Below are 19,840 nucleotides of genomic sequence, written 5' to 3'. Positions count from 1 at the left end.
TCCTCTCTATTAGTGTTGAGATCATTGAGTATTTTCAAACAATAGTTTTTTGACTTTAGAGGATACAGGAACAACTTACAGAGTATTTGATAAGTAAAAATTCCTTTCATACCACCAGATATTCTGAGTTAGATTTTTACAGGTAGTAAGGTAATACAGAATTTTAAGTAACATTTTTATTCTTTGTGTGTTTATTTTTCTTATACTCAAAGCATTAATTGCTGGAAAAATAGAGAGGGTATGGTAAAAATTGCACAGAGACAAAGTTGAAAAGTTCTAGAACTATAGTGGCAACAAGCACACCCAGTGACCATGTTTTGGTTTCTATATCCATTATCCAATAAAAGGAAATTGAGCTCCTTGGAAAAAAGCCCATTTCTATGCAAGGACAGTGAAAACAGAAGATGAGACTAGAGCATCTTGTACCACCAGAAAACAAGAAAATGCTAGATGATGATGATGATGATGATGATGATGATAGTAACGATGATGTTGATGTTGTCATGTTCAAATAAATGGAAGTCAACATGAAATATTTTCCCAATGTACAAAATTAGAACAATTTAAGCAACAAAATGAATAATGTTGATTGTTGGTTTGGGCCCCAACATTTAAAGAGCTTAGAAGTTTTCATTCTTGTTCTTACAAGGAGAAAAAGCTGAACACTCTACCCATGTATTATTTTTCCTGAAACTATCAGAGAACTGAGACCATAGGATAGTCATCCCCAAATATGGAGAGACAGCTTAATACCAAGAATCAAATACCAAGACTCTTAATACCGAGAATCAAAACTTACATCAGCTTATGGATCTGAGAAGGTACAGAAGACATGAACTAGAAGTAACACTTAAATAGCAACTTTTATAAATTGCTGGGGGCTGAGTGTGGATGAGACTAAGAGTAAAAATCTCTAGGAGCCAAAGTCTAGGGAGAGAGGACCACATTTTCAATGGTTTTAACTCTAAAAATCAACCAGATTCTCAAGGTGAAGTGCCAAGAAAGATCCTCTCATGAGTCTAGCAGAGGGGAAAGAAACATAATCCTTGTGAACAATTCCTAGGGTATTCTTCATAACAAAGTCCCACTCTCCAAGGGAGAATTTTCTAGAACCTTACCCCAAATGGAGAAGGGCATTCTTTCTACACCAGCATGCTTTGTCTTCCTACCTCATCTAAAGGAGACAAAAAAAAAGCTCTGCTGTTGCAATAGCACTTCTGATGGACTCAGCCCTGATGAGGTCCCCACTACAAGACTTAAGATTTAAAGATAAGATTATAGAATGCTTCCTCTACCTAACAACTGAAAAACACACCAAAGGGACTTCAGTTTAACAGTGAATTATAGCTGAATGAGCAATAAATTGCTCTCTTTGAGGAAGAAGACGTCTATCAAGCAAAGAGCTATAAACAAGGAATCTTCAAATTAGATTAGAGGTTAGAGGTTAGAGACAGCTCCAATAATAGATTCCTCTATTTCTCCTTCTATTTCTGTTCAGTTTTTAACTTCATCATGCACTGTTCCTGTTTATTCCTGTGAAGTGTCCTTGTTCTGAAGACTTTCTTTTGAAGTACTGCAAATAGGGCACAACTACATGCTGTCTACAGGGAACCTCCTTTAAACATAAAGGATTAGGTAAAAGGAGGGGCGCCTGGGTCTCTCAGTTGGTTAAGTGTCCGACTCTTGATTTCAGCTCACATCATGATCTCATGGTTCATGAGATTGAGCCCCGCGTCAGGCTCCATGATGACAGCTGGGAACCTGCTTAGGATTCTCTCCCTCCCTTTCTCTCTGCCCCTCTCCCACTTGTTCTCTATCTCAAAATAAATAAACACTTAAAAAAAATTAGGTAAAAGGAAATAAGGGGGAAATATGTAACATGCTAACACTAATCAAAAGCAAGCTGGTATAGCCATATTAATTTTACACAAAGAAAACATCAAAACAAGGAAAATTATTAGGAATAAAGAGTGTCATTAAATGATGAGAATCAAAAACAATCTTGAGAGTCAAAAACAATGATAGAATTAAAAGGAGAACTAGAGGGATCCACTAATTGTTGTGGGAGATGCCACAGCCCTCTTTCCGTTATAAATAAAGCAGGCAGAAAATCTGGAAGGATACTTTTGATACAAATGGCATCATCAATAAGCTTTATATAAATGACATTCACATAGTACTACCAGAACATCTGAACACTCCTCACAAGCTCTCATGGAATACTCTCCAACATGGACACCACTCTTGGCCATGAAACATGTTTTTAGAAAAGCATAAAAATCAAATAAAAAATGTTCTTAAACATGATAATTAAACTAGTACTATGGTCAAAATGTTTGTTTCCCTCCATAATATATAGGTTGAAATTTTAATCCTTGGTGTAATAGTAATGGGAAGTGGGCCTTTGGGAGTTGCTTAGGTCATGAGGATGGAGCGCTCATGAATGAGATTAGTGCTCTTACACAAGAGACTAAAGGTGACCAACTCTTAGTACTTCTCACCATGTGAAGACACAAGAAGTTACTGTCTATGAATCAGGAAGTGGGTGCTCCCCAGCCACCATATCACAACAGCTGGCACCATCATCTTGGACTTCCCAAGCTCCAGAATTGTGAGAAGTTAATTTGGTGTTTATAAATCACTAAGCCTCTTTTATTTTGCTATAGCAGCCCAAATGGAAAAAGACAACTAGAAATCACTAACAGAAAGATAGCTAGAAAATCTCAAATATGTGAATATTCAGCAACATACTTCTAGACAACACATAGGTAAAATCTGAGATAAACTGCAAGTATCTGAAAATAAATGAACAAAATGAACATGAAAATACAATTTACCTAAATTTATAGGATGCAACAAATAGAGTGTTGAGGAAAAATTACAGGATTCAACATATATATTTTAGAAAGAATGTATATCTGACATCAATAACTTAAATTTCTGCCACAGGAAAGTACAGAAAGAAGAGCAATATAAACCTAAAACAAGCAGAAGAAAACAAATTAAAAATTAGAGAAGTCAGTAAAATTGAAAAAAAGGAAAATAACAGAAAATCAACAAACCCAAAAGCTAGGTCATTTGAAAAAAAAAAAAAAAAAAAAAAAACAATGAGGAGTCGGATTGCTGAATTGTTAAGCATCTGACTTCAGCTCAGGTCATGATCTTAGGTCATGAGCCTGCATCAGCCTCTCTGTTGTCAGCACAGAGCCCACCTCAGATCCTCTGTCTGCTTCCTCTCTCTGCCCCTCCCCTGCTTTCTTTTTCTAAAATAAATAAACACTTAAAAAATCTTCTTAGAAAGAAAAGACCAATGAGATTAATAATTTCTTGCCATGCTAAGAAAAGAGAGAGGACACAAATTACTAAATCATGAAATGAAACCTCACTACTGATGTCATGGATGTTAGAGAAATAAAGAAAAACTATGAACAAGTCTATGCTCCAAAATTTGATAACTTAGATGAAATGGACCAATTTCTTGAAGATGAAAAACACCAAAATGCACACAATGATAAAAGGATAATTTGAATGGACCTATGTCTATTAACCTGAATCAATTGAATCAATAATTAATTATCTTCTCCAACAGTAAACAGCAAACCCAGATGGTTTCATGGTGAATTCTACAAAACATTTAAAGGAAATATTATAACAATTCAAGAACAATATCTTAGTTAACTTTTCATTATTCTTTCTTAGAATTAAATTACTTGATCAAGCAGTGTATCATTTGACATTTATTTGTTTTTGGAAAATGTGTTTTAAAGAAACCATTTACCTCCAATAATATCATTAGCAACTTAGAATAACTTTTATATTTTCCTTTTGTAACAATTAATAGCACTGGTCAAAATGGTAACAGAAGCAATATTGCATCCACTTCTCCAAATGCAGGGGTAAACAAGGTGTGCAGCTGTAATCAAATCTTTTTTTACAGAAAATATCTAAATGTTCATGACAAGTTATTTTTACATTTTCTGTTGTTAAGCTATGATGGAACTAAGTTTTGACTTACTGTAAGTTTTATTGTTATGATAGCACTTAATAAATTATTCCTAAGACCTAATTAGGATCAGATTTTAACTATTAGAGTTTAAAGCTGTAATTTTATTTCCTTGAAAAATTTTATCATCATGGTAACAGATTAGGGCCCACCAACCAGTGAAAAATCAGATTTATCACTAAGGTCAAGTTTGGAGACCATACCATGGCAAGAGTGGATGGAAATGGCAGAACTCTAAGAAAAAAAAAAAAAAATAGAAAGAAAGAAAGAAAGAAAGAAAGAAAGAAAGAAAGAAAGAAAGAAAGAAAGATTCAATAATGTAATCTATAATGCTTCAAACCATGGACCAATATTAATAATTATAACCATAATTACATTTTACTGGAATTAAGGGCAAACTATGTTCCTTTTGAGCAAAATTGCGTAAAGGGCTAAGCATTGTTGGTGATTCTAAAATGAGTGGCAGCTCCTGGAACTAGCAGGACAATTGCTCCTAGGAGGAGAGGCATAGTATGCTTGTGTGTGTGAAGAATTTTTGTACCATTCTACCAAATATTTTGCTCCCAATTTACAGATTCTGTATCAATACAAATGTAATTACTTACTACAAATATATCATACAGAGATTTATCAAGATGTTAAGAAGGCCTTGGAGGGGCACCTGGGTGGCCTAGTCGGGTAAGCTTCTGACTCTTGATCGTGACTCAGGTCATGGTCTCGCAGTTTGTGGGTTCTAGGCCCTACTCGAGAACCTGCTTGGGTTCTGTCTCTCCCTCTCTTGGCCCTTCCCCACCCATGCTCTCTCTTTCTCAAAATAAATAAATAGTCTTAAAAAAATAAAGAAAATCTTGGAAACATTCTACTGATGGTAATGTACAATGTAACAAAAACAATCCTCATTCAATGAAAATCTTCTAAAGGGAATTTTCCTTGGATCATTCACACATCCCAAAGGATTTAATTATTGTACATTTATTAACTCCAATCACAAATTTCCACTGTATTGTAACTGCCTGCTTTAAGAATCCTTAATATAGGCAATAAGTGCATGTGATATGTTATTTTATACTGATGAGTTTTAGTTTCATTTATTGAAATTATACTATTTTAACATTGTCATTGATTCATCATGTGAAAATCATTTTATCCTGTATCTCTCATGTTTTCCAGGTTGTAAATCCAAACTATAGTCCTTACTCTTCTATCAGAGAAGAGTATTTTCTTCTAATATAACCACCAAATAATTATGTACTTTATAGACAATGTTTATATTAATGAGTTCTTTCTCTATCAATCTTTAGCAAGCACCTTTGGAAAAAGAAGAAACATTATTTAAACATTTACATTAAAAACCTTGAGATACCTAACTATCCAGGGGCCCCTGTTGGCTAAGTCAGTTAAGCTTCTTACCTTGGCTCAGGTCGTGATCTCACCACTCAGCTAGTGAGCTGAAGCCCCATCTCGGACTCTGTGCTGACAGCTCAGAGCCTGGAGCCTGCTTGGGATTCTGTGTGTCTGTCTTTCTCTGTCTCTTCCCCACTCATGCTATCTCTCTCTCTCTCTCTCTCTCTCTCTCTCTCTCTCTCTCTCTCTCAGAAATAATAAACATTAATTTTTTTTTAATCTGTCCATTTTCAATTTATATTTTTACTAATTAGTATTTATTTTATTAAAGGAAATTTGGCAAGATGTTTTCACTTATAACAATATGAATAGTTTATCTATATTGAAGTCTTTTCAGAATGCTTACTTTTGAAAATGACAGTTACAGGAAAGAAAAAAAAAAAACATTTGTCTTAGAAAGCAGTACCAAATTTGGTGAATAGAGGGAAAAAGAGACATAGTGGGGTCACAAAAAATTAATTTGATTAGGATAAAAATATTCATTTTTCTAATTATATATTCTTAAATCCTACGTAAGAATTTCATTCCAGCCCATGTATAAACAATTGTAGCAGTAAGTAAATTTTACTTTTCTTGAAATGGTTGAGATAAACATACAAATGTGTGCAGTAAAGGACAACAGAAATCCATAAAACTGATTCAAGTGTTTTCCCAAAATATAATACCTCTAGCACAGTTATTTGCAAATAGCATGAATCAGTAATAATTATTGGGTTCATCTGGGATTTGATTTTGTCTCTAAGCATAATACTAATTCTAGTTATTTAAATGAATACTTGACCAATTTTACTTACACGGCATCATAATAACAATGCGTATCATTAAATCTTAGATTAACTTTGTAATTACATTTAATTAAGACCTTAAACTCTATTTAGATATGCCCCACCTTTGTCAAACTTTGGCAGAAACCACAGTGGTAGGCAGGTAGGTGTGGTCAAGATGTTGGGATAGCTCAGGAATAAAAAAAGCAGCACTGATGCTGTGAAGGCTTTGGATCCATCATTGGACACGTACATGGTTGTTTCTTTAAGACAAATATCTCCAAGTGGACTTCCTAAATGCGAAGATATCCAATTTTTAATTTTGACAGAAAATGACGAATCTCCCTCCAGTGCTTTTTTTCCTTACATCTCCAATACCATTTGTCACCAATATTTATCAACTTGAAAGATGGGAATGCACCCCTAATTTTAAGATTTTTTATGCTAAAGGAATGAGCACATGCCTACATGTTTATTGCTTATGTTTCTTATCTTTTGCCAATTTTCTATGCTTTTCTAAATTTCCTATTGAGTTTTAAAACCTTATTTGCATTAAGTAGCACAATGCACTAATATGGTAATAGCATTAAACCATACTTACTGTTTTTGTGTACTGAAATGTTTTTTTCAGATTTATAGGTTTTTCAAATTTTTGGTGGAAATATGCCGAACAGATACTTTAAATAACATAATTTACAATCTTTGCTTTTATGGAATTGCTTAAGTTGTATTTCCTAAAAAATGTTTTCTCTTGCACAAATATCCATATATTAAGCATAAAAGGCAAAATCCAAATTTATCCTTTAAGTTTATATTTATATTAATATAAACCATTAAATCCAAATTGCAGAGAAAGATGTAAAGCAGGAGGATTCTGAGCTCTCACTTCCTCTCATAAACACACCAAGGCTGCAAATGCATTTATTTGCAATATATACTATCATATTATGTATATATATATATATATGCATAAATATGTTATACATTATATGTACAATGCCCAAAGTACATTCAAAAATGATCTCAAGACTAGCAGAACACCTTTCACACTGCTATGGAAATAAACAAAAAGCCATACAGGACAGGAGGGGCAGGCATGCAGTTAGTAACCAAACCCCTGATGGAATGACCCACAGAAGCGAGTGACATCACAGGCATAGAGATATTCTTTGAGGAGCAACGAGATCAGGTCTTGAAGTGGGCAACTTAGCCCTAAGAATCTGCCCAGGAAGACACCCCCCATAACATCTGGCTTTAAAAATCTGCAGAGCTTAACTCCAGGGGAGACACAGGGCTACAGGAAACTGAAACCCTTCTCTTAAAGGCTCATGAATGTCAAGATGCAGCATTAAATCATAAACCCATTAACTAACTGTAATATAAACTGTACCACTGTAATAGTTTTGTAGCCACTGCCTGTTGTTATTGTGATGAGCTCATGTGTTGCTAGTATCCATTTAAAACACCAGGTGATGCTAATCATCTCCACAGTACAATTTGTCTCTCCAATAACTGTGTATCACAGTAAAAAGAGACATCTCACAGTTCTTATATATTTTTCACTGAGTTTAGTACAATGCATAAAAGTTTACTAACACCATGGGACCCACATGAAATGTAACTAGTGATGTTGGAAATGCTCCCCAAAGCAGAAAGAGGTCATGACATTACAACAAAAGGTTGAAATGCTGGATGTGAACGATATATTGAGGTCTGCAGCTGTGGTTGCCCACCATTTCAGGATAAACGAATCCAGCATAGGGACCATTGTGAAAAAAAAAAAAAAAAAAAAAAAAAAAAAAGGAAATTTGTTAGGCTCTCCCTACAGCTACCCTAGCAGGCATAAAAACGTTGCTCTTTTTGCAAAATTTGCAAAAATACTTTTTATCTCCTGTTAAAAATGTAGCTTTTATGTGGGTACAGGATTGCTATAAGAAAGGTATATACAGACTCTAACTGGTTTTGGAGAAAAAGCCAAGTCATTACATGACAACGTAAAGCAAAAGGAAGGTGAAGCATCTAAAGATGCAGAACTTAATGCCAGCAAAGGATGGTTTGATAATTTTGTAAAGAGGCTTGGCCATGACAAAATAGATACTAGACGATGTAGCCAAATGGCTGCGATTATTCACAAGCTTTTGACTTCTTTGATGACATGGAAACACACTGAGAACAAAGCAAGAGGTGGAATGATGAGTATAATGTAGAAACCTTTTTAGAGAAATAAAAAATGAAACAGACAGAAATTACAATGTATTTCTGTCAAGTTATCTAGTGTGCCTGCTGCTCTGCCTCCCCTTTCCACTGCCTCCACCATCACTTTGATAGGCCAACCATCCCTCATCCTCCTCAGCTACTCAAGGTGACAACGTGGTTGAAGACCTTTAGGATGATCCCCTTCCACTTAATAATTATGCTTTACAGTTAATAAACTTGTGTGATTGTCTTCATGTCAAATCTAGTTACTGTACAAGAACTGGAAGAGACTTTTTTGGGTCATCACCACTTCAGTTTCCATTGTGTATGACATCATGTGCAAGACTTGTATGGAAGTGGGTAGCCTATCTTAGGCATTAAGTGAGATAGTTAATATACAATTAATGTTAGTTTTCTTACTGTTTTTAACTTTGCTTTGAGAAGAATGACATTACCGTATAGTACACCTCTCTAAAGAAACTACATACCAGTCTTTCATATGTCAATGGTGTTTTTAATTAACAATGTTTCCAACACTGTATTGTGAGTATGACAATAACACTCTGTCATAAAAATTTTATAATTTTATATTTATTCATTAGTGTATATTTATAATTTATATTTATTCTTTAGTGTATAGGCAAGGCTACTGTCAAATAATCTAATTGATTGCCTTAGGCTACCATAGAATAATCATAGTGGAATTTCTTCATTATCAGTGCATGACTCATTATACCTACACATTTCTTTTTCATATTACCTTTCATTTTTTTATATATAGTGTTAATAATCTTGATAAGTTCTTTAGCGTTTTTATCCTGTGAGACATATTGACTTAGTGACAGATAATTCATCATATCAAGAGAGGATAGATACTTACATTATGAATATAGTACTGTAAATGTGCTTTCTTTATAATTTTATTAATATTTTCTTTGTCTAGCTTTACTGTAAAAATATACTATATAGTATATATAACATACAAAATATATTTTAATCAACTGGTTTTGTTATCAGTAATGCTCTGACCACTAGTAGGCTATCAGTAGTTAAGTTGTGGATGAGTCAAATTTCTATGTGGATTTTCTACTGCATGAGAAGTTGGTGTTCCTAACCTCCGTGTTGTTCAAGCGTTAAGTGTACAGCCAAAAATACTGTAGTAACTTTGTATGTTTACAGATAATAACTACGCGTATCATGGTGAACATTTCACAATATGTATCATTGCCAAATTATTCTGTTGTATACCTGAAACTAATAAAATATTGTAAGTGAATTATACTTCAATTAAACATAAAGTTTTCAAGTATTATTCATCCTTCACTATGAAACAAAATACCATCTACATAGAAGTGTTTCTTAACTTTTTTTAATGTTTATATTTTGAGACAGAGAGAGAGAAAGAAAGAGAGAGAGAGAGAGAGCGCGCTAACGTGAGCGGGAGAGGGGCAGAGAGACACAGAATCTGAAGCAGGCTCCAGGCTCTGAGCTGTCAGCATTGAGCCAGACACGGGGCTTGAACCCACGGACACAAGATCATGACCTGAGCTGAAGTTGGACATTCAGCCGACTGAGCCACCCAGGCTCCCATAAACCTACATGTTATTTTATAACATATTCTTATTTTTATACAAAACACTTTATATATTAACATCATACATGAAGTAAAAATACATTAAGTAATGTATAATACTGAAAATTAGTATTTGGTTTGATGACACATTTAGACACATGATAATTATTTAAAATTTAAAAATGCAATAGTCTTCTATTTAGAGAAACATACTGGACCTTCAGAGTCTTCAAATTTTATTCATCCCTACTGCTGAATATATGTGAAATACAGTATTCAACTAGTCCAACACTTTCATTTAACCATGAAGAAATTGGAAGAAATTGCATCCAAGGGAGCTTATTGGACATATCGAAGACCTCACAGATAACAGTGGAAGAATGACCAAGATTTAGGATCTGCTTATATTCTTTATGTCAGCTCATCACGATGTGTATTGTCATCTCCTTATAATAGCAATTGGTATGACTAGTAGGATGTCAAGGAAATGAACAATGAATTAAATAGATTTGAATTAAATGCTTTCATATTTTCCCCCCAAATGCCTCTTTAGAATCCCTGAGCAACACCTGTGATGCTATCCTGGAAATATATATGAATTTCATTTTGAAATAAAGAGATAAAGCTTTTATTTTACTATTAAACATGTTCTCTTGAATTGATTTACATATATCTAGAGATCCAGTAAAACTCAATACAATATTTTAAGATCTTTTAGAGGTAAAGAATTATGAAAATTAAAGATGCTGGAGTTTAAAAGAACTAATTCATAAAAAAGAAGACTTAGGCTTGTGAATATAGAGAGCATCAGGCTTACCTTCTCAAAGCTTTTAAATATTACACTTAATGCTACATGACTTCATGAAAATTTTACAAGGAAACTCATTCTAAAATCTGAGATTAAATGCACCCTTTTTATATTCACAGTTATTCATAGTTCATGGTTTATCAGTGTTATTATGGAAGTTTGTACTAATAGGCATCCTTTTTATTGAAAACTATAAAAAACGAATCAACATAGAAAGGCATTTTAAGGCACAAACATGTTTCTGTATGAAATGATCCTTAAAAAACAAACTCTGGAAGGAGAATGTTTAAATTGGATTACAAAATAAATTGATTCATGCCTTCATATGTAAGACATAAATGCATCTAAATCTACAGTAAAGTTAATTAAATATTTCTATTTCTTATATAAAGTAGTTATATACAGTTATTATATAGGTTATAATGACTGATTTAATGCCTAAGAATGATTTTAAAGAGAAATGTATGTTGTATTTAGAAAATTTCAAGCCATCGCTCATTAAATGAGTTAAACATAATTGAAATATATTTTGATTCATGTTGTCAAACCATATTCACAGCAAAACTGTGTAAAGAAAATATTTTCTTCATTTCAAGTCCTCTTTCTTCTTCCTCTCAAAGTCTAAGATTTACCAACCACTCTTCAATTTCAGCTCATATTATGTCTATACCCATTTACAAAGTCTGACAAAAAAATAGTTTGGAAAAATCAGCGTTTCTTTGGCTATAAACAGTATTTCAATTTTCTAATTAGAAGTCATTACATTTCTGTTCTATAGCCTGTCCTCTGAATATAATGTAGTGTTCTTTTTTCACTTCTGTCAGATATAGGTATAAATATTCCTGATTTATAAATATAGAGAATCTGGGGGTGGGGGGTGAGTGGGGCTTGGGAAGAAGCACATACTATCATTTCTATTTCACTCCTTCATTTTCCTTTACAAGAACTTTTTACCTATATGCTTCAGTGGAGATTTACACACATTATAAGCAGATTTAATTGATAAACATTCAAATTTGCTTACAGATTTTTAATAGAAATCAGTAAAAGAATGATCATTGTGCCTATTTGATTGAAGAGGGCCCAAATTTGAGAGACAATCAAGTTTAGTGCTCATAATTAAATAGCATAAAACTATTTTTTTTGAAGTGTAATAAAGCAAAAACTCAGTATAGTAAGAAAAAATAGTCTCAGAGGATCAACTGTAGTTTGTTCCTAAAGGGTCTCCCAATGCCAAGGACAGTTTTATTGAAAGAAGCCTGTTCTTAACTTTTTAATAACATATTTACTGTAGTCTACAGTTTAATAAAAGTTTTTGGAGTTTCAAATCCTTTAAGCATGCTTAACGGTGTCTCAAGAACAAGGTGCACTGGTGGCTAAGATAACTTTTGATACAAAAATAACACTTCATAGATCTTTTTATTTAGTTATTGACCCACTCCACACCTGCACATTTTTTTGTTGCCACAAGGTTAAAAGCCCAAGCTATTCAATATATACAACAATTGAAATTGGCAATTTTTGTACCTGCTGAAAAATTATTTATTTTGGAAATACTATTCTTAAACAAATTTCATAGATTGTATTTTCCTTAACTGTGCCCAAATTCATACATAATTTTTGTTAATATCATACTGGCAAAGCTTTTGCAGTGAAAATTCAAGCTCTCAAATTTTGCTTGATACTTATCCTGTACTCAAGTATCTTGCTTATGAAATATTATAGATAGTAACATTAATTTTTTAAAGTTTATTTATTTATTTTGAGAGAGAGGGAGAGAGAAGAGAGTATGAGTAGGGAAGGGGCAAAGAAAGGGAGAGAGAATCCAAGCAGGCTCCATGCGGTCAGCACAGAGCCCGATGTGGAGCTTGAACTCACTATGAGATCATGACCTGAGCCTAAATCAAGAGCTGGATGCTTAACCAACTAAGCCACCCAGGCGCTCTGATAGTAACATACATTTTTAATAGTAGCATTTTTTTCTCATGTTTCAGTTTTGCTGCACATTTAATTGCTCATTTTCATTGGGAGTTGCGTTCAAGCCTATGATACTACAGCAGCAATTTATTAAGAACTGGCACTTTTAAGGTTCTGTATTGAAAGATTAACAGTGAATTATAGTACCGATTGAACATTAAACTACCATCTTGTGCAACAAATGTTACAGATAATCTGCTACCTGAAATATTGGTATTTTACGGCTTTGGAGATTACATTAATTACAGTCACTTTAATAATGCAATAATTAGAATGTTTTATGGTAGTCACTAAGGTCAGTTTATACAAGTAATTATTCACCTGCTACAAAGCTTTGTGAAGGCATTAAGTAAGCAAAAATATATACATATATGCTGTTTGTGTGGGGCTCTCACAAGTTGTGATGTTTAGGAAGTGTAATACTAGTGAATGGTGTTTCTGTGACAAAAAAAAAGCATTTGAAATAAAAATGGGTAATCTCTGGCATCACATTTAAGAAATAAGATATAATGCCTATACATTAAAGTCTGTATTAACTAATGGTATTTTACTATGTATTAATAAACTATGCTGACAGAAAAATTTTTCATCAAAAATTTCTGGAAAATAACCCATTTTTACTAACAAAAAGGGTAAGGTACTATAATATTTATCTCAATAACTTACCCATCAATTGTATAGAAAAATACCAGTATTAATTTTGGCATAATTCATATATATTACATTTCTAATTTTATGTTTATCAAAAAACTAACATGGGATACATGAGAGCACTATATATTTAAAAAAGAAAGATACGTTGAATGAATATAATAAGCATTATAGATGGGAAATATAACATTAAAGAAGAAATATTGCTACTGATAGGTGTTACAAACATTTAAAGCTTGAGCTACAATCACTGTTAAGAAAATGATCCAGGTGTACAATATTATAACAGTGAACAAACCTAAATTCTCAAAATATTTTCAACTGCCATGGTTCTACTATATGTAGTCTGACTACAGCTTTTGAGCCATTATCACTAGGAGTTCAAGAGAACATTTAGGTCTTAGAACCTCATCCATCAATTAACAAATTAGTAAGCACTTATGGTATGTCAGGACCTAGACAAAGCGTTTAAAATACACACAAGAAAAATGTAAACACATATTTTCCACATAAACTTTTCTGTCCCCACTTTCTATTTCCTTGCTTTCAAGAATTCGGCCCCCACTTTCTACTTCCTCCCTATGTTTAATGTTTCAACATAGTATTCCATCATTAGAATATACTCCAGGTACTGGATGTTTAAATTACCCATTCCACTCACCAACAGAAACATGTGTATTGTTCTTAACTAGGCCAAAGAATCGGAAATAGAAAACCATTATCTAAACTTAGTTTTTCCTTGTAATTTACCTTCTCTGATAGTTCTAATGTATTGTAGGAAAGAATGACGGTATCCCCAGTTCATATTTTTTTTTTCAGAAATCACATTATGTTCCTCTTCAGGCCTCTTCTGTCCATCATGAACACTGACATGTTTACTGAATAAATTTTCTGCTCCAGGATTTTTTGGTAATATGTGTATCAAATTAGTCTTTCCTCAAATTATGCTAATACCAAATGTTTGTATCTTTGAAGACAAAGATTCCATGATAAAAGACCACACTGTTTAACACATAGAAGATAGTACTAAAATATTCACAGTTCTAATAGCAAGGTATGTTGACAGAAAACAAATTACATATGATTGTTGTCATTTACTTGGAAAATTCAAATGGCTCCTTCTATTCTAAATGAAGTAACCTCAAAGTAACTACAATCAGTGCAAAATTAAGCAAAAGAATTGGTAGAAATAGGAAATGGAGGCTGTTCTTACATTCAGTAAGAACATAACTGACCAAGGAGGGTAACATGAATGTTGTGCAGAAAGCAAAGAGAAAAGATAAATAAAAGAAATGCCATGTCATGAAAGGCTGCAGACATTTTCTGAGAAGGTAAAAATCACTTTTATGGAAAGATTTCTGATTAAAATATGAATTGGTTGATTTAGGCTAAAAGTTCTACATACAAGTAATTTGTAGCACTGTATTTAACTATTTGGTAACGGAATTTTTATCAAATGAAGTTGTAATTATTTTTTTCTCTTCATGTAGAGATGCCTAACTATAAAAATCTTACAATGGAAAAAAGATTTTTCATATGTGTGAATACTTTGATCACTTAAATTTTTTGTTTACTGAGTCAAAAGTTGTCCCTAAACTCATTCCAGTTAGCAACCTTTCCATTATATGGTTGTTTTCAGAGATGATTGTGGAGAATTTCAGATGAAAAGAGGAAACATTTTTCTATCAACACTGTAACAGTCTGATAAGTTAAAGGAAATAGGATCCTACTTTTAAAAGAAATGCTTTAAGGACACTATAATTATCATAACAGATTATCATACATACCTCAAGTTTAAAATGTTTGAATGACTTATTACTGCAAGATCTTTCACAGACGCAATAATTAGGCCCATGGATGGAGGTCTTAAGGAGCATAGTATTAACTATAGACAGCTGGATTAAAACAAATGCTCATGTGTTGTTGGATATATCACATGTCTTATATCATCCAGTTCAAGTATTTTTTTGATATAAACTTAACTGGCCTTTAGTTTCATATTTAACAGCTTATCATTACAGCTGTGTACTTTATACTTAAGAATATACCAAACACCTCTAACAGGCTTTTTGGCTTTCAGTCATTTTTCTCTAATCAATTCTACAGTTTTTCGTAAGCCTTCTTCCAGAAGTACAATTAGATCACATTAATCCCTAGCTCAGAACACAATCAATAATGCCCCATTGCCTACAGAATTAAACCCTTACACCTGAGGATCAGATCCCCTTATAATCTGGTCTCAACTTCAATTTCCAAAAGCATGCCCCATCTCTCTTTTGCTCCTGCTGTGTTCTCTAGCAGCATATTTAAATAGGAAATGTTCACATCTGATAAATGATAAATTGTTCAGCTTGGTAAAGCAGGTTTTTTTTTTCTTTTTCAACCTGCATTTTGAAGAAAATTAATAATTACTTCTCACTAGAAGGGAGTGGGTTTTGGAGGGGAGGTGAATACTAGGAATAATGGAGAGGACACCTGACAGTGATCCACATCTCCTTTTGGTCCATGCTCGCACAGTGTTTTTCTTTTCATGTATCCCTACTTCCACCTTTGTATGGTTTTTTATATTTTATTTATAACACTAACTGCCAACCTTAGGTATGTGGTTATTTGCATATAAAATGTGTCTCTTTTATAGAGGAGAGAAAATGTGTTAACTTTTGGATCTGTTTCTTGAAATCTTCAATAGTTTCTCTCTACACGTGGGTGAGAGCTAGAGATTCATTGCCTGGCTTGACCAACTTAAAAACACAAGAATCTCTCCTCTCTATCAGACTTCGGGCTAGAAACTATCTTCCCATTGCTTAAAAACAAGAGTTTCCTCCCTGCTCAGGTAAAGCTATGATTAAACAATCATCCAAATGCAATCTCAACCTGAGGCTGCACACAACATCTGCATGCAATAACCACTTATCTTATTAAAGGAGCATGAAAACCTGAAAAGTAAGAAACTAATGTAACTGAAATGGTTGATATCCAGAGAAGTGGGCAGTACAAACATGAAACTACCCAAATCACCACATGAGTATGCTTTAAAGCCCAAAACACACAGGCATGCCATAGTAAACAACACTTTAAATAAATAAGCTGGGCCTTGTTTCAGGGTTAGAAACAGGGGTTTGGAAGCCACCACTCAATCTCTACAACAAGGAAAACAAAACAAAACAAAACAAAAAAACAAAAAACCAACAGCTCTTCTTGGATCCATAAGAGGAGGGAATACACAGGACAAACCGCTGTCTCCAAATTTGGATAGTCAGGTGAATAGAGGGAGTCACCACTTACCAGAATGAACATTCCTTTGCAGAAATTAGTGCCAGGGTAGCAAAACTTGAACTGTAGTTGATGATTTACTGGAGGCTCACTGTGGACATATCTGGGAGTTAAAAACTCCACAGGGATCCAGGTAGAGAGGGGCCACCACACTATTCACACTTCTTTGAGTTTTACCTCCAGGAGGTGGACTAGGTTTTCAGAGTAAACACCAGAGAAAAAACCTCTTTATGCTCTGACAGGGGTAGAAGAAGAGGAACCATTTTAAATACTCCAGAGCACCTGGTTCTTCTTAACAAGGCCTGCCCTCAGGAGAAACTATTTAACTAGAGCCTAAACTGTTGTGGTTTAATCAAACCCATATTGGCCTTTGGGAAACAAAATATCCAACTCCAGCCACACTTAGCCTTTCACTTGGGAAAAGGGAAATGCCCACAACTGCAGCTCACTTTAACCATTCTGTTAAATTCCTCCAATTCAAAGGGGGAGATGAGAGAACTGGGAGGCATGTGTGAAGTTCACAGTCCAAAGGTACAGGCTCACTAAAACACTGAGTCCTAACTATAGGCCTATGGAATTCTTCCCATTCCCCCAACCAATTTACCCCAGATCACTAAAGGCCTATTTACAACACATGTTTTTACGTAGGACATCTTATCTGGATATCCAGGAAAACTTACAAGAAATACCGAAAGGCAGCAAACACAATTAGAGGAGACGGGGCAAGCATAAGAAGCAGACATGATAAGGATGTTGGAATTACCTGACTGGCAGTTGAAAACAATCTGATGAACATGCTAAGGGCTCCAACGGATAAAGTAGATGGCATTTAAGAAAAGATGGGCCATATTTCCTTTGCTGTGCAGAAGCTTTTTATCTTGATGAGGTCCCAAAAGTTCATTTTTGCTTTTGTTTTCCTTGCCTCTGGAGACATGCTAAGTAAGAAGTTGCTGTGGCTGAGGTCAAAGAGGTTGCTGCCTGTTTTCTCCTGTAGGGTTTTGATGGTTTCCTGTCTCACATTTCACCCATTTTGAATTTATTTTGGTATATGGTTCAAGAAAGTGGTCCAGGTTCATTCTTGTGCATGTCGCTGTCCAGTTCTCCCAGCACCACTTGCTGAAGAGACTCTCTCTTCTCCATTGGATACTCTTTCCTACTTAGTCAAAGATTAGTTGGCCACATATTTGTGGGTCCATTTCTCGGTTCTCTATTCTGTTACCATGATCCAGGTGTCTGTTTTTGTCCCAGTACCATACTGTCTTGATGATTACAGCTTTGTAATACAGCTTGACGTCCAGAATTGTGATGCCTCCAGCACTGGTTCTCTTTTTCAGTGTTACTTTGGCTATTTGGGGTCTTTTCTGGTTCCATACAATTTTAGGATTGTTTGTTCTAGCTCTGTGAAGAATGCTGGTGTTATTTTTATAGGGATTGCATTGAATGTGTAGATTGCTTTGGGTAGTATAGACATTTTAACATTTGTTCTTCCAATACATGATCATAGAATGTTTTTCCAGTTCTTTCTGTCTTCTTCAATTTCTTTCATAAGCTTAGATCTCTTACCTCTTTGGTTAAGTCTATCCCCACACATCGTATGGTGTTTGATGCAATTTTGGATGGGATTGATTCCTTTGTATCTCTGCTGCTTCATTAACGGTCTATAGAAATGCAACCAATTTCTGTATGTTGATTTTATATCCTGTGACTTTGATGAATTAATGTATCAGGTCTAGAAATTTTTTTGTTGGAATCTTTCAGATTTTCCACATAGAGTATTATATCATGCAAAGAGTAAAACAACAAAACTAAAAGAATGGGAAAAGTTATTTGCAAATTATATATCGGATAAAGTGTTAGACTCCAAAATGTATAAAGAACTTATCAAACTCAACACTCAAAAAATAAAAAATCCAGTGAAGAAATAGGCAAAAGACATGAATAGACACTTTACCAAAGAAGACATCCACATGCATAACGGGCACATGACTCATCACTCATTATAGGGAAATACAAATTAAAGTCACAATGAGATATCACCTCACACTTGTCAAAATGGTAAAATTAAGAATTCAGGAAACAACAGATGTTGGCAAGGATGTGGAGAAAGGGGAACACTTTTCACAGCTGGTGGTAATGCAAACTGGTTGAGCCACTCTGGAAAACAGTATGGAGGTTATTCAAAAAAATTAAAAATAAAATTATCCTATGATCCAGCAATTACACTACTTGGTATTTATCCAAAGGATACAAAAATGCTAATTCAAAGGGGCACATGTCCCCCATTGTTTACAGCAGTGCTATCAACAATAGCCAAAATATGGAAAGAGGCCAAATTCCTCTACTGATGAATAGATAAAGAAGATGTGGTGTATATATATTATATTATATATATAACATATATAATACTACATATATTGCAACAATGTGGATGGAACTAGAATGTATTATGCTAAGCAAAATAAGTCAGAGAAAGATAAGTATATGATTTCATTCATATGTGGAATTTAAGAAACACAACAGATGAACATAGGGGAAGGGAAGGAAAAATAATATAAAAACAGAGAGGGAGGCAAACTATAAGAGACTCTTAAATACAGAGAACAAATTGAGTGTTGCTGGAGGGGATTTAGGTGGGGAGATAGGTTAAATGGGTGTTGGCATTAAGGAGGGCACTTGATGGGAGGAGCACTCAGTGTTATATGTAAGTGATGAATCACTGGGCTCTACTCCAGAAACCAATACTACACCGTATGTTAACTAAATTGCAGTAAATTAGATAAAGTAAAAAAAAAAAAGTTGGCCAATGTAAGCAGAAATAAGGAAATCTTTTGAAATAACCAAAAAGAAATGCCAGAGATCAAAAACTGTAACAGAAATGAAGAATGCCTATGACAAAGTTATTAGTTGACTAGATTTGGCTGGGGAAGTAATCTCTGAGCTAGGGGACATGTCAATCAATAGAAACCTCCACTATGGAAAAGCAAAAAGAACAAGACTGAAAGAAAAAAAAAAAAAGGCAGAACAGAACAGAATATCCAAGGACTGTGGGACAACTACAAAAGCTGTAACATACACATAATAAGAAAACTAAAAGGAAAAGAGAAGGGAACAGAAGAAATATTTTAAAAAATATTGACTGAGAATTTATCCAAATTAATGTCAGAGACCAAATCATAGATCCAAGAAGCTCA

The sequence above is a fragment of the Panthera tigris genome, chromosome A1 (assembly GCF_018350195.1).
Source record: "Panthera tigris isolate Pti1 chromosome A1, P.tigris_Pti1_mat1.1, whole genome shotgun sequence".
NCBI lineage: Eukaryota > Metazoa > Chordata > Mammalia > Carnivora > Felidae > Panthera > Panthera tigris.
This window is presented reverse-complemented; position numbering follows the sequence as displayed.